General features: G+C 36.8%; 1 non-coding gene across 1 annotated transcript; it reads left to right on the top strand.

Annotated features, from left to right (window-relative positions):
* Positions 1–5084: 5084 nt before the first annotated feature.
* Positions 5085–5190, top strand: LOC133286693 (small nucleolar RNA R71). The gene has a single exon (XR_009748161.1). It is a non-coding gene; the product is annotated as a small nucleolar RNA R71 (small nucleolar RNA).
* Positions 5191–13959: the final 8769 nt, after the last annotated feature.

The raw sequence follows: 13959 nt of genomic DNA, 5'->3' as shown, positions 1-13959 counted from the left end.
AATTGAGGGTTAACTATTGATATTTTATCTGATAAATTGTCTGATTATATTTATATATATTGGTATTTGAAATCAATCCGGAGTAAAAGGCGGGGATCATCAGTGAGTGTTATCTAACTACAGTGTTTTCTCTCATATTCTCTAAACCTTTTTCCTGTGTTAATTCCAATTAATAGAAAATCAAAAATACTTTTTAAATTGCAATTCAATTTCTACACAAATCCTGACATTCGTGTCAAAACGTCTTGAATCTTTTCATTTTAAAAGGATAGATTTTTTTTCTTATATTATATACACTCCTTGTGGGTTCGACCTTTTCGTATTACTATATTACTTGCGCGATCGGTACACTTGCCGAATAATGTCAAGTTTTTGGCGCCGTTGCCGGGGAGTGGCATTTTAATATCAATTAATCTTGATTTTTAAGATTGAAAATTGTGAATATTTTGATTTTTATTTTTAATTTTTGTTTTTGTTACTGTGCTACTAATTCTTTTTTGAGTTGTATGCAAGGCAGCATTTTTCTAAAGAGAAGTGCACGAATTGCTCAGAGGGAGAGAGAGAGAGCACAGGCAACCGGTACTTCATCAATTGACAATACAGCCGTACCATTTGAGATACCAGAGATGGCTGCTCCTAATCAGAATGCAGATCCACGCATGAATACTATCCTCACACCTGTTTTTAACAAGCCAAATGCTGGCATTGTTCCACCTGACCTTGGGAACAATCAATGGGAGCTCAAGTCCAATATTATTCAGCTGGCTGAAAGAGAAAAATATGGAGGAGAGGATGATGAAGGTCCGCATAGATTTGTTGATAGATTTTTAAGAATCTGTGATTCCACAAAGCCTCCACATGTTTCAGATGATGCCATACGGTTGAGACTTTTTCCTTTTGCTGTTAAGGGAAAAGCTCTTGATTGGATCGAAAGACAACCTGCTGAAAGCATCCTTACTTGGGAAAATTTTTCTGAGAAATTCTTTGCAGAATTCTTTCCCATGGAAAAAATACAATAACATGGTGAATGATATCACATCATTTAAACAACATCTGGGAGAGACCATCTGTGCTTCTTGGAATAGATTTAAGGCTCTCATGAGAAAGGTTCCTCATTATAACCTATCTCAAGGAGATCAGGTGCGGATTTTCTTCAATGGGTGTCCGCCTGAAACCAAATTGGTTGTGAATACTGTAGCAGGAGGTTCTTTGGTAGACAAACTAGCATCTGAGTCATATCAGCTGATTGACAAATTGGCTAAGAATGAGAATGAGACAACCTCAAGGCTGGGAAAAAGAGGAGTGGTGCCATTAAGTGATCATAATGCTGTTAATGTTGAATGTGAATACTGCCATGAGAATCATGATACTAATGCTTGTCCAACACTGATGTCTTCAGATTCTTCTCAACAACTGCAAGTAAATGGTGTTTGGTATGATCAGCGTCCTAACCAGCAAAATTACCAAAGAAGGAATTATCAAGGCACTGGTTTAGATATGAAATCTGATAATTATTTCAAGCCACCACCTATTCCACAAAGAGAGCCTTCTGATTTGGAGCGGTTAGTTGGATCTTTGGCACAAAGTACTAATGCTTTCATGGAAGAGAGTAGAGCTAATCAAAGAAGTACCAATGCTTTCATTGAGGAGAGTAGAGCTGATGTCAGGAATACCAAAGCTTCAATTAAGAACCTGGAAAATCAGATTGGTCAGCTTGCCCAACAATTGTCTGACAGAGCACCAAGTACATTTCCTGGCAATACTATCACTAATCCTAAGGAAGGTTGTATGGCTATCACCACCAGAAGTGGTAAAGTGGTGGCATCTCCCCCCAAAGCCTATCATTGAGGTGGAGGAGGATGAGAAAGTTGAAGAGGTAGGGAAATCTGAAAAAGAAGCTGAGAGTTCTCCAAAAGTAGTGAAGCCTGTTGTTGCTGGTAAACAGAAAGACCAACCTGTTGTTTCAAAAGAGAAGTTTGAGCTTAGTGAGGAATATCTTATGAAAATGGCACCTTACCCTAGAAGGTTGAAGCCAGAGCTGAAAGCAAAAAGCTATGACAGGTTTCTTGACATTTTTAAGAAGTTGCATGTGAACATTCCATTTGCTGAAGCATTAGCTAGTATGCCAAATTATACAAATTTCATGAAGGACCTTCTCTCCAGAAAGCACAAGCTGCAAGAATGTCAGACAGTTGCACTTACTGAAGAGTGCAGTGCCATCATTACTAGAAAGTTCCCTCCTAAGCTTCGTGATCCTGGAAGCTTCAACGTTGAAATTGAAATTGGTGAAACAAAGATTGGCAGGGCCTTATGTGATTTGGGGGCAAGCATTAATTTGATGCCTTTATCTGTCTGTAAAGCCTTAGGGATTACTGAATTGAAGCCTACTTTGGTTTCTCTTCAGCTTGCTGATAGATCCCTAAGGAAGCCCAGTGGTATTATCGAAGATGTTCTTGTGAAAGTTGACAAGTTCATTTTCCCTGCTGATTTTGTTGTGCTTGATATGGAAGTTGAAAATGAAATGCCCCTTCTTTTGGGTAGACCTTTCTTGGCCACAGCTCGCGCTATGATTGATGTGGAGCAAGGGAAACTTGTGTTAAGAATGAATGACGATACAATTACTGTTAATGTCTTTGATTCTATGAAAAGACCCTATGAAGATGGTGATTGTTTCAAAATCGATGTCTTAGAGGAGGTGGTACATGAAGAGAAAACTCCTTTGCAAGAATTGAATGATGATTTGCATGAGCGAGATCATATCCCTTTTGAGGAGGATACTTATGTTGCTAATGAGTTTCTTGAATATAAGGAGTCTGATAAAGAAATAGGTGCTCCTAAAGTTGATCTAAAAGAGTTGCCTATTAATCTGAAGTACATGTTTCTGGGAGATAATGAGACATATCCTGTAATTGTTAATAAGGGGTTATCTTCTGATGATGAGAAAAAGTTGAAAAAAGTTCTTCTAGAGCACAAAACTGCCTTGGGATGGTCCATTACTGATCTAAAGGGTATAAGTCCTTCCTTCTGCACACATAAGATTCTGATGGAGAATGATATCAAACCGGTAAGGCAACCTCAAAGGAGATTAAATCCCATGATGAAGGAGGTGGTGAGAAAAGAAGTTGTTAAACTCCTTGAAGCAGTTAATGGAGTGAGAAGTTTCCTTGGCCATGCTGGCTTTTATAGAAGATTCATTAAGGACTTCTCTAAAATTGCTAAGCCACTAAGTCAGCTTCTGATGAAAGAGAATGAGTTTGTTTTTGATGATGCTTGTCTCAAAGCATTTAATTTGCTAAAAGAAAAGCTCACCACTGCTCCTGTTTTAATATCTCCTGATTGGAGTATGCCTTTGTCAGGAGATAATATCACGCGCCTCAAGTTCCTCATCAAGCTCCTGACTAGAAGATTTCTCTTCTTTCACCACTTTCTCTAAAACATCAAGTCTAAAACAATCGTCTTTGTCAGGAGATTGTTTCATAGAGTCAAAGACATTGATGGTAATGGTCTCATCATTCATCCTTAACTCCAGCTTCTCGTTTTCAACATCAATCATGGCCCGAGCAGTAGCCAAGAAAGGTCTACCCAGCAAAAGAGGCATTTCAGTTCCCTCTTCCATGCCCAACACTATGAAATCAGCTGGAAAAATGAATTTGTCCACTTTCACAAGGGCATCTTCAATTATACCACTGGACTTCCTTAAAGATCTATCAGCAAGTTGAAGGGATACCAAAGTAGGCTTCAACTCAGTGATCCCCAAGGATTTACAAATAGAAAGAGACATCAAATTAATGCTAGCCCCAAGATCACATAATGCCCTGCCAATTTTAGTGTTACCAATTTCAATAGGAATGTTGAAACTTCCAGGATCACGAAGCTTAGGAGGAAATTTCCTTGTAATAATAGCATTGCACTCCTCAGTAAGTGCTACAGTTTGGCACTCTTGCAACTTGTGCTTCCTTGACAAAAGATCCTTCATTAATTTAGCATAATTAGGCATACTAGCCAGAGCTTCAGCAAAAGAAATGTTGATATGCAACTTTTTGAATATATCAAGAAACCTTCCATACTATTGCTTCTAAGCATCTTGCTTGAATCTTTCAGGATAAGGTGCCATAGCTCTCAAATAACCAGGACTCAGCTCAAATTTCTTCTTTTCAGCAACAATCAATTGCTCTTTTTCTTCATCTTTCTGAAGAGGCTTCACAACCTTAGAAGGAATTTCAACTTCTTTTTCTGGCTTCTTAACTTTATTAAGCTTCTTATCACCTCCCACATTTATGTTTGGCTTTTCTAGAGATACCACCACTTTACCACTTCTGGTTGTGATAACCATACAATTTTCCCTTGGATTAGTAATTGTGTTACTAGGAAATGTACCTGAAGTTTTATCAGCAATTTGTTTACCTTGTTGGCCAATTTGATTCTCCAAATTTCTAATAGATGCATTTGTGTTCTTGGTATTAGCTCTAGTCTCATCCATGAAGACATTAGAATATTGAGCCATTTGTCGTACTAGCTTCTCCAAATCAGAAGGTTCTTTGGGTTGGATTGGTGGAGGCTGCAAATAGTTGTTAGATTTGAAATCAAGACCAGTTCCCTGAATCCTCCTTTGGAAATTACTATCTCTAGCAGAAAAATTCTGACTTCTTTGAATATTTTTCTGAAGAGGTCTTTGATCATACCAAATGTCATTCACCTGCATTTGTTGAGGAGAATCAGAAGCCAGTAAAGAAGGACATTCATTAGACTCATGATTGTCCTGGCAATATTCACACACAATAGCAATAACTTGAGCCTGAACAGCAGAAAGCTGCATTTTATCAAGCCTTGAAGTCAAATTTGCTATTTGCTGAGATAATAACTTATTTTCAGCCAGCACAACATCATTACCTTCCAGCTGAAGGATACCTCTCTTAGACTTAGATGACAAACCTTCATTTTCATTAGCAGCCATTCTTTCAATCAGCTCAAGAGTCTCATTTGCTCTCAGGGATTTAATAGTACCACCTGCTGCACCAATCAACACCATCTGAACTTCAGGTTTACAACCGTTGAAGAAGATTCTCACCTGATTACCAGCAGTCAAGTTATAATGAGGACACCTCCTCATTAAATCCTTGAATCTGTTCCATGCTGCACACATAGTTTCACCCTCTAATTGAGTGAAATTGGTGATATCATTCACCATCTAATTGTATCTCTCCATTGAAAAGAACTCAGCAAAGAACTTTTGAGACAAATCATCCCATGTATGAATGCTTCGTGCAGGCTGCCTTTCCAACCAATTAAGAGCTTTTCCCTTAACAGCAAAAGGAACAACCTCAACTGAATTACATCATTGGACACTTGAGGATGTTTGGTTGAGTCACAGATCATCAGGAATCTGTCTATGAATCTGTGAGGATCTTCATTCTCCTCTCCTCCAAACTGAGCTCTCTCCACCAATTGAATATTGGAAGACTTAAGCTGCCAATTATTGTTACCAATATCAGGCTGGACAATGCTTGAGTTAGGCATGTTAAAAGATGGAGTAAGAACAGTGTCCATGAGTGGATTTTCTGCATCATTATTTGCTGCCATGATTAGTGATTCAGCTAGTATCTCTTGTGGTTCTTCAAGCAGAGTCTCTAACTCGTTGCATTCAAGCTTCTTCCGAGCAAATTTTCTATTTCTCCTTTTAGTCTTTGTAATCTCAGAATCAAATAGAAATTCTGCAGTTTTGCCTCACATACAACTCAGAAAGAAGATTAGTAGCACTTTTCAAATAAAAAGAAATAAATAAAATAAAATAAAAATATTCACAAAATCCAATCTTAAAGATAAAGATTATATGATATAGGAAACGCCAATCCCCGACAACGGCGCCAAAAACTTGATGCTACCCGGCAAGTGTACCGATCGCACAAGTAATATAATGATAATAAAGTATCGTCTCCTCAGGGATTGTGATCGAATATCAAATAATCATCCTTTTAAGATGGAAGGAATTCAAATAGGTATAAGAAATATTGTTGAATTGATTAAAGATAAGAACTAAAAACAAGAACGTATTTTTAGGGTTTTTGTGATGAAAAATAAAAATAGAGATTGATTTGTAAAAATATGAGAAAACATTGTAGCTAGAGTACACTCACCAAATGATCCCCACTTCTTACGCTGGATTGATTTACAATATTCATTTACATAAATACTCAGATAATTTATCATCTAAAAATAATTAGTTAAATCCCAATCCCTTGGCAATCTAACCCTTTAACCCCAATTGGAATCCTAATCCCTTAGCAATCCCTCATGAAATTAAGCAATGAACACGATAAATAAAACATCTGCAACCAAATATACGTTTATTCCTAGCTCGCATACAAATTGTTATCCTACTCCCTTTCAAGATCAAAACCCCAATATTCCTATCTAGGGTTCCAACCCTCAAACTACCATCAACTATTAGTTTGATCAGTTCTAACAAAGAAGATAGAAATTACGCACATAGTAGAGATAAAGATAAATATATAAACGAGTAAAAATAAATCAATCCGTTGTAACAAGGGTTCACATAGGGTTTGTGACCCTAACTACAATAAAAAATACCTAGCCAACCATGGTCATGGCTGACAAACAATTATAAAAGATAAAGATGAAGAGTGTAATTACAAAAAAAGAAGACTAAGAACAATCCTTCGTTCCTCTCCTCCTTCTAAAATCCTTGTTTTCTTTCTCTCTGACATCCAAAAGTCGAGTCCCATTTTCTGTCATGAAGCATCCTTATTATAGTCCCTTCCTTTCTTCTTCCAAAATTGCCCTTCAGAAGCACGGTGATATTATTTCTCGCAAAGTGGCGCTGGATCGCGCTGCTGTGGCGCAAGATCGCGCTGCTGTGACGCAAGATCGCGCCAAAATTCTGGAAAATGGCCCAGAAAAGTGGCGCTGGATCGTGCTGCTGTGGCGCAAGATCGTGCCACTTTTCTGGAAAATGGCCCAGGGCAGCTGGAGCGGCTTAGCAGCACCCCCCGTGCGGATTCGCGCCACCAAGCTTTTAAACTTTCGTGTTCTCCTTCTTTCTCCGTATATAAACATAACAAATAGGTGAAAAATGTTATTGAAATGGAAAAGTCAATATAATAAGCAAATATGTATATAAAGTACTCTTTTCTAACTTAATCCTAATTATTTTAGCTTGGAAAACTACATATGCCAGAGGCACATCATACCCCTGTATAATAATCGATTGCCTAGTGCAAATGTTACAACAACACACTAGTTTGAAAAAATTGCAATATCTCAAGCTTCAGAACTCCAAATTGAGTGAGGTTTATACCTATAAGAAGATAACACATAGGGCTACAACCCTGTAAAATTTAGTATCCATTGAATAACTGGTTTGATCACAGTGTCAATTTGAAGTCGCATTTTGGTTGCTTAAATTCTGTTTGCAGCAGTCACTTTGCGAAAAACATAACCGGAGTTATACAACTCCAAATGAGACATAAAATATGTGTTTGAAAAGCTTAAGATGTCTAGTTTAACATATTAAAATGTTAGAATTATTGGTAAAGAGTTGCAACTGCAGTTTTAAAAATGGTAAAGACAGTTTGTGCTTGGGGGCTTTGGGAGAAGCCTGCAGTACGCTAAACGAAGAAGAAAACATGTTACATTGACATGAAATTGTAGGATATGATTATTGATGATGTGTTTGCCATTAAACCAGATTGTGACTTGCTGGATTGTTTGGTTGTTGGTGACCACGTTGGTACTGAGTTGGTTTTAGAGGACTTTACGATACAGATAAGCTTTTGGTCCTCAATTTTATCCGTTGCTTGTTCCGCCAAACCCCATGGGAGATTGGTTTATGTGCATGGTATGTTTTCTGAAAATTATATCTGTTTATGTTATAAGCATTAGATATGCTGTTGAGCTGGACTATGGAAATTATATTTGTTTATGTTAAAAGCATTCGATATGGATTATAGAATTGTATCTGTTTATGTTATGAGTATTGGATATGATATTGAGCTGGATTATGATATAATGCATTTGCCATATGAATATGTATATGGGGTATTCTACACGAGACGGTAATCCCTGAGCATGTCGGGCCACATGCAAGATGATAACTCCGTGTGTAAGGTACATGGTGGACGCCTTGTACTTTAGATTGTAGACGTATATAATCCCTACTTTTTATTCTCTGGCCAGTAGGATGCATACACACATGACATGGACATATGCGGCATTGCACACTCATTTGATATATTGCATGACATGCTCATTTTATATACTGCATTATTTACTGCTATGAATGACCCGGTATAGCCATTTCCCTTATCTTGTTATTAGTATGCTTCTTTATATACTGCATGCACTGTTTTAGAACTTATATTATATCTGTAAGTGAGCTTGGGATGGAGGATCCCTTGAGGACCCCTTGTCTTACTGAGATTTCTGTTAGAAATCTCACCCCTTCTTGGGGCACATTTTTAGGAGATGGCGTTCGAGAGACAGACACTAATAAAGGCAAGAGGCCAGCATAAAGATTTCATTATTGTTATGAGTCATGCATATTATGATTATTCATTCTACCATGAGGATAATTTATTATGACTAGACTTGATGAATTACGTTGTTATTTGTGGTGAGCATAGGAGTTGTCTATGCAACTATTCAATAATCTATTTATTTGTTGACTCTAGTATTTGTATTGTAGCACCATGAGTTATGAATGCTTTTTAATTATTATTTATAAGTACGAGGTATTTCAGATTTTATTTTAGTGTTGTAATTACATAAGAATTGTTATTGAAAGAATAAGTTAATCCACCATGAGGATTAGCTTGCTTATTTGAAGAAAACTGTATATTGCTTCCGCGATTAATTATTGCAAGATGCGCTTTTAAATACCATTTGTATGTTAATACACCGGCTACAGATGGGGTGTTATAATAAGCAAATTAGTTATGTTTTTAATGGTGTTAAGGATGTGTTTAGATGGAAAAAAAATATAGGTGATAAGTGATTAAAAATAGATAAGTGATTCGAAGCAAAATTATAGAAGGATTTTTTTTTCCCTTAATCTTATTATAAAATATATAATTCTTGTTATAAAAATATTGCAAACATAATAAATAAGATTAATAAGATTCAATTACAAACTCTAATAATTGCAAATCCATTCTGAGTGCCAAACAGTAATGATACTGTAAGAACTCGCACCGTTAATTAAGGAATTTAATTAATAAATTATGAGAAAATAGGAAATGATTCCATAATTGACCCTAATAATTATTATGAGGCTTTAATAATTATAGTAAGTGAGTAATAATGCTGAAAGTCGTTTTTCAGAAGAAAAGTGCAGATATCAGTTCTGTTAGTCGGTATAAATGCGTGCCAAAAAAGTATCCCGTAAAATTATAACAGGTGCATGATAATTACTAGAATGATATGTAGGACTTGTAAAACGAGTTTCAAGTCCAAATAATGAGAACTGGTGCTAGAAACCGGTACTGGCTTTGAAAAGCGCGTACTGGAAAGGTGCTCAGAAAATTATAAGAAAAATATGATAATTCCTGGAAAAATGAGTAGGTTAAGAATCCAGAGTTTGGGATTAAAATACTAAGCGTAGCAATTAAAGTTAATACTGTGTGTTAATCTTTAAGTGGGCTATAAATACTCTTCTTAAGGGCACACAACCCTAGAAAACTGATTCCTACGTGAGTGCATTGGAGGCTGGTCAGCTGGTGCTCTCTCCTTGAGTTCTCTTCTCCATTGTGAGCCAAGTTGTCATCTTTCACTTGGTTTCTTCCTCTTTTCTTGGTAAACACTTGAGGGCTATCATTGTGAGGGTGTGATAGTGCATCATTTGGGTTTATGACCTCTGGTTGGGGAGTGTTTGTTGCTGACTTTGGAGGTTGGGGGTTGTTGAGCCATTGTAGTGGCATTGTGAGTTTCAAGAAGCTTCTTTGTGAAGAAAGGACCAACCTTGTGTTGCATTTTCATACACCTTATTTCCAGAACCTGTAGAGGCAGTATGGTGAGCTCCATGAGCCATTGATCCTCTGTTTTGAGCTTTGGTGAGTTGTACATACCTTGAGTTTGTGTTTTAATGGGTTAAAGGTGTGATCTTTGCATGTTTAATGGGTTAATCAAGTAACCAACTGGGGTGTGGACCTTAATCAGTATAAAGATGCATGCTTTAACATAATTAAGTGTTAAAAATGAAACCTTGGAAGGATATCTTCACGAAATGCATTTTCTGCATTCTGTCGTGAAATATTCAGATATGTGCCTGTGAAATATCCGGATATTGGATATCCGGATATGGGTTTTGGGTATCTGGATATTAGATATCCGGATATGGGATTCTGGATATCCGGATATTGCATATCCGGATATGTCCAGTGAGATATCCGGATATTGCATATCCGGATATGTTCCCGAGGAATATTCAGATATTATGGGATTTCGTAGAACAGTAGCCACTACTAGAAAAAACTTGTATAGCGACGGAATTGCTATGGAAATTCCGTCGCTATAGAGATTTTTTCTAGTAGTGAGCTGTGCTGTGTGTACAGTAGGCTATTGGGGGTTTGTGGATCCTAGTTTGATGAAGTTGAACTTCTGTAATTAATGAACTAAGTCAGAATCATTGTGATCAAGGGCTTATGGCTTGGTATGGAGCCTTAAGACTTAAAACATAAGGAAAGGCGTTGTCTTTAAGTTATATGCTTGTGGTGCATTATTATTGATATAGTATTGGTCCATAACAGATTGTGAATCTGCTGTGTTTGGACTTTGAGCTGTGGACTCCTGGCTTTGGGTGTTAGCTTGCAAGATAAGCTTTCGTGTCCTCGGTTTAGCCATGTTGTGGTTCCACCATGTCCCATGGGGGTGTGGTTGTATGCATGTTGTGTTACATGCTTTGAATATTTGAAATGTTGTTGAGCTTTATGTGTAATGGCTTTTAATATGCATGTGTTGTTCCATCTTGACGGTAAACCTGAGTATGTAGCGTCATACAAGACAGTGATCCGGGGTGGATGCAAGTAGCGTCTTGCACTAGTGTGGGTATTTGGCGTATATAAATCCTACATTTCTCTGGCCAGTAGAATAAAATTGACACACATGACATGATTATCTGCTGCATTGCACTATTTTAGAACTGATGATGATATCTGCTTTTAAACTTATATTGCACATGTAAGTGAGCTTGGGGTGGAAGATCCTTGAGGACCCCTTGTCTTACTGAGATTTCTTGTTTAGAGATCTCACCCCACGTTTGGAGAATGCTTATTTCAGGTTCCGGTAGTTTGGTGACTGATGCCTCTGGCGGCAGGAGGCCAGAGCTTAGTTGATGATATTATGTTGTTTTGCTGCCATGACTGGATATGGATGTTGTTTATGTTTTCCGCTATTTATGCTTATGTTGTTGTTGAGACTGATGTTGGGCGTGTTGCCTTATTTGAGTGAGCATGGGGATTGTCCATGACACTTTATGTTAGTGCTTTAGATTGGAGTTGTATAAACTGTTAGATGGTCCGGTCTACGTTGTTGTAGTTCCGTGACTAGAGCCACACTTTTATTATCTATGTTATGAGGTATTTTTCAGTTAGCTGTTTTATTGCAATTGCATACAGACGATGTTTTATTAATTGATTAATAAGCAAGTTGGTAATGATAATGACATCATAATTGAAAAGAAAAAGATATTCCGCATTTTTAATTAAGCGCCGCTTAATACGATAGTATGATAACATTACCGGATATATACGGGGTGTTACAGATACCCTGAGGAATTGATCATGTGACATTTTATGTATATTTCATGAAATAAAGACCATATATTATTTTAATAAAATTCATTTTCCGTAACCTTTAAAAGAATTTTTCTCTACCAAATGCCCCATTAGTAATTAATTTCTCCAAACGATATTATTCAAGAGGTTTTTGAAAACTATTAGCTAACTATGTAAAAGACTAAGAGCTTGTTTGGAGTCACTTTTAGGAGGAAAAAGAAAGAAAGGAGAGGGTTTTATATTTTCATTGTTTATGAGTTTAAAGAAATGGAGAAAGGGAATTGAGAATTTTTGTAAAATCCTTCAAAACTTTTCTCACCTTTAAAATTAAGGTTCCCCATATTTGGGAGGTTTGAGCGGGAATATACTAAAAATTATTTATTTTTCTTTAGCATTAAAATGTGAAAAGTATATAAATGTGAATATTTTTTAAATATGACATTACTAGAAAAAGTCTCAAATATAGACAAAATTAATCAATGGAAAATATTTCGTCGAAAATAGCGATGGAACAATATTTGGGCATAATCACTAACCTAAATAGTTAAATGACTATATATTCCTCTACTTCATTTATACATGGAGTAGAGTTTCCTTTGAACTACTAAAAAAATTATTTATTCTTATTAATTACTCAATTAAAAGGAATAACCATTCAATGTTTTACAGTATATCATTATTTTAATGGTATTTATGATTAGTTATTTCCAACCCTGTGAGTAGTTGACTTTTCATATTTTTCACCAAATTATTGTTACTAATTATTTATATTTATGCAATTAAGCTAATAAATATTCTTTTGAATTACCGTATTCAATTTCAATTATAAAGTGTTTGTTAGAATATTGCACATACTAACTCAAATATTTGTCAACTTTTCATGTATAAAAAGCTAGAGTTAGATACTTCGTAGTGTTCATTTAAATAAAATGCAGCAATGTATTTCTATGACTAGCATTAACTTTTACGAGACAGAAATCGATTTCTTTTTTCTCTGTACAACGCAGGAGTAATATACTAGTTAAATAATATGATTGCTCCACTGTGCTCTTATTCACTTCTTTACACACACATAATATTTATAACATACATCAAAACAACAAAAATAACTGAATTGTTCATAAAGATTACCAAAGGTTGTAGCAGAACTTTGATATGCAATGTAGTGGAGTGTATGCTGCCATGCCATAATCATCTTGCATCATCGAAGTCAATGTGTACACCATCTTTGATGCTGTCATACCCAGTATTTTGATGGCTGCTGCTATCACCATGTTCTTGAATGCTAGATGATGCCTCATGATGCAAGTAATGAGTCTCTTCTAGATTCACGTCCGTGTTGATCCATGGTTGCTTTTCCATTAGCCTTATTCCCTCCAACTCCATTGCCACTTCTTTCATGCTAGGCCTTTCCTCCCATCTTAGTCTCAAGCACTTTGTTGTAAGAATAACAACCTCCTTGATATCCTCCTTATTTTCTTCATTCAAAACCCCAACTTGAAGGATTTCAAACATGCAATCCTCTTTCAAGCAAGACAGAAAGTGCATCGCAAGACTTCTTTTCTCTTCTGGCCTGTCAAAACCAAGAGGTTTCTCCCGTGTTAAAAGCTCTACAAGCACTACACCAAAGCTATACACATCACTTTTCTGAGTAAGTTGGCTTGTTTGCATGTACTCTGGGTCCAAATAACCAAGAGTTCCTTGCACCAATGTGGCTAATTCAGTTTGATCAAGAGGAACCAATCTTGATGCTCCAAAATCTGACACTTTAGTAGTGTAAGTTGTAGGAAATCTTAGATTTATGCGGAAGAGGTTTAGGACCTAGTACATTGGTATGCTTACTGAATCATCCTTGTTTCACAATTACCTCTCGGTGCGCAGGTCTCGTGTAGAATCTTCCCTTGTAGGATTCCTCTTCACGAACAGCTCACCTCAGCGCCGCAGCACGAACAACCTCCTTGAAGCTGGACTGTGGCAGATCTTCCAAACTATCTCTCGAGGAGGAAGGGGAAGTGTGTGGGCACTGATTAGATTCTGAGCTTGCCTCTTTCTCACAAAAAAGACCTAGGAGGCTGATGACTTAAGAGGTACTATTTATATGGGTTCCAGAAACCTTAGCTCATTGGGCTCTAGGTTCCTTGGGCTCTTCTCATACTAATAACTCATTTGGGAT

This window comes from Gastrolobium bilobum, unplaced genomic scaffold (genome assembly GCF_033153095.1).
Source record: "Gastrolobium bilobum isolate Gb01-03AN ecotype WA unplaced genomic scaffold, APGP_CSIRO_Gbil_v1 utg52194, whole genome shotgun sequence".
NCBI lineage: Eukaryota > Viridiplantae > Streptophyta > Magnoliopsida > Fabales > Fabaceae > Gastrolobium > Gastrolobium bilobum.
Note: the sequence above shows the minus strand (reverse complement) of the source record. Positions and strands in the feature narration are given on the sequence as shown.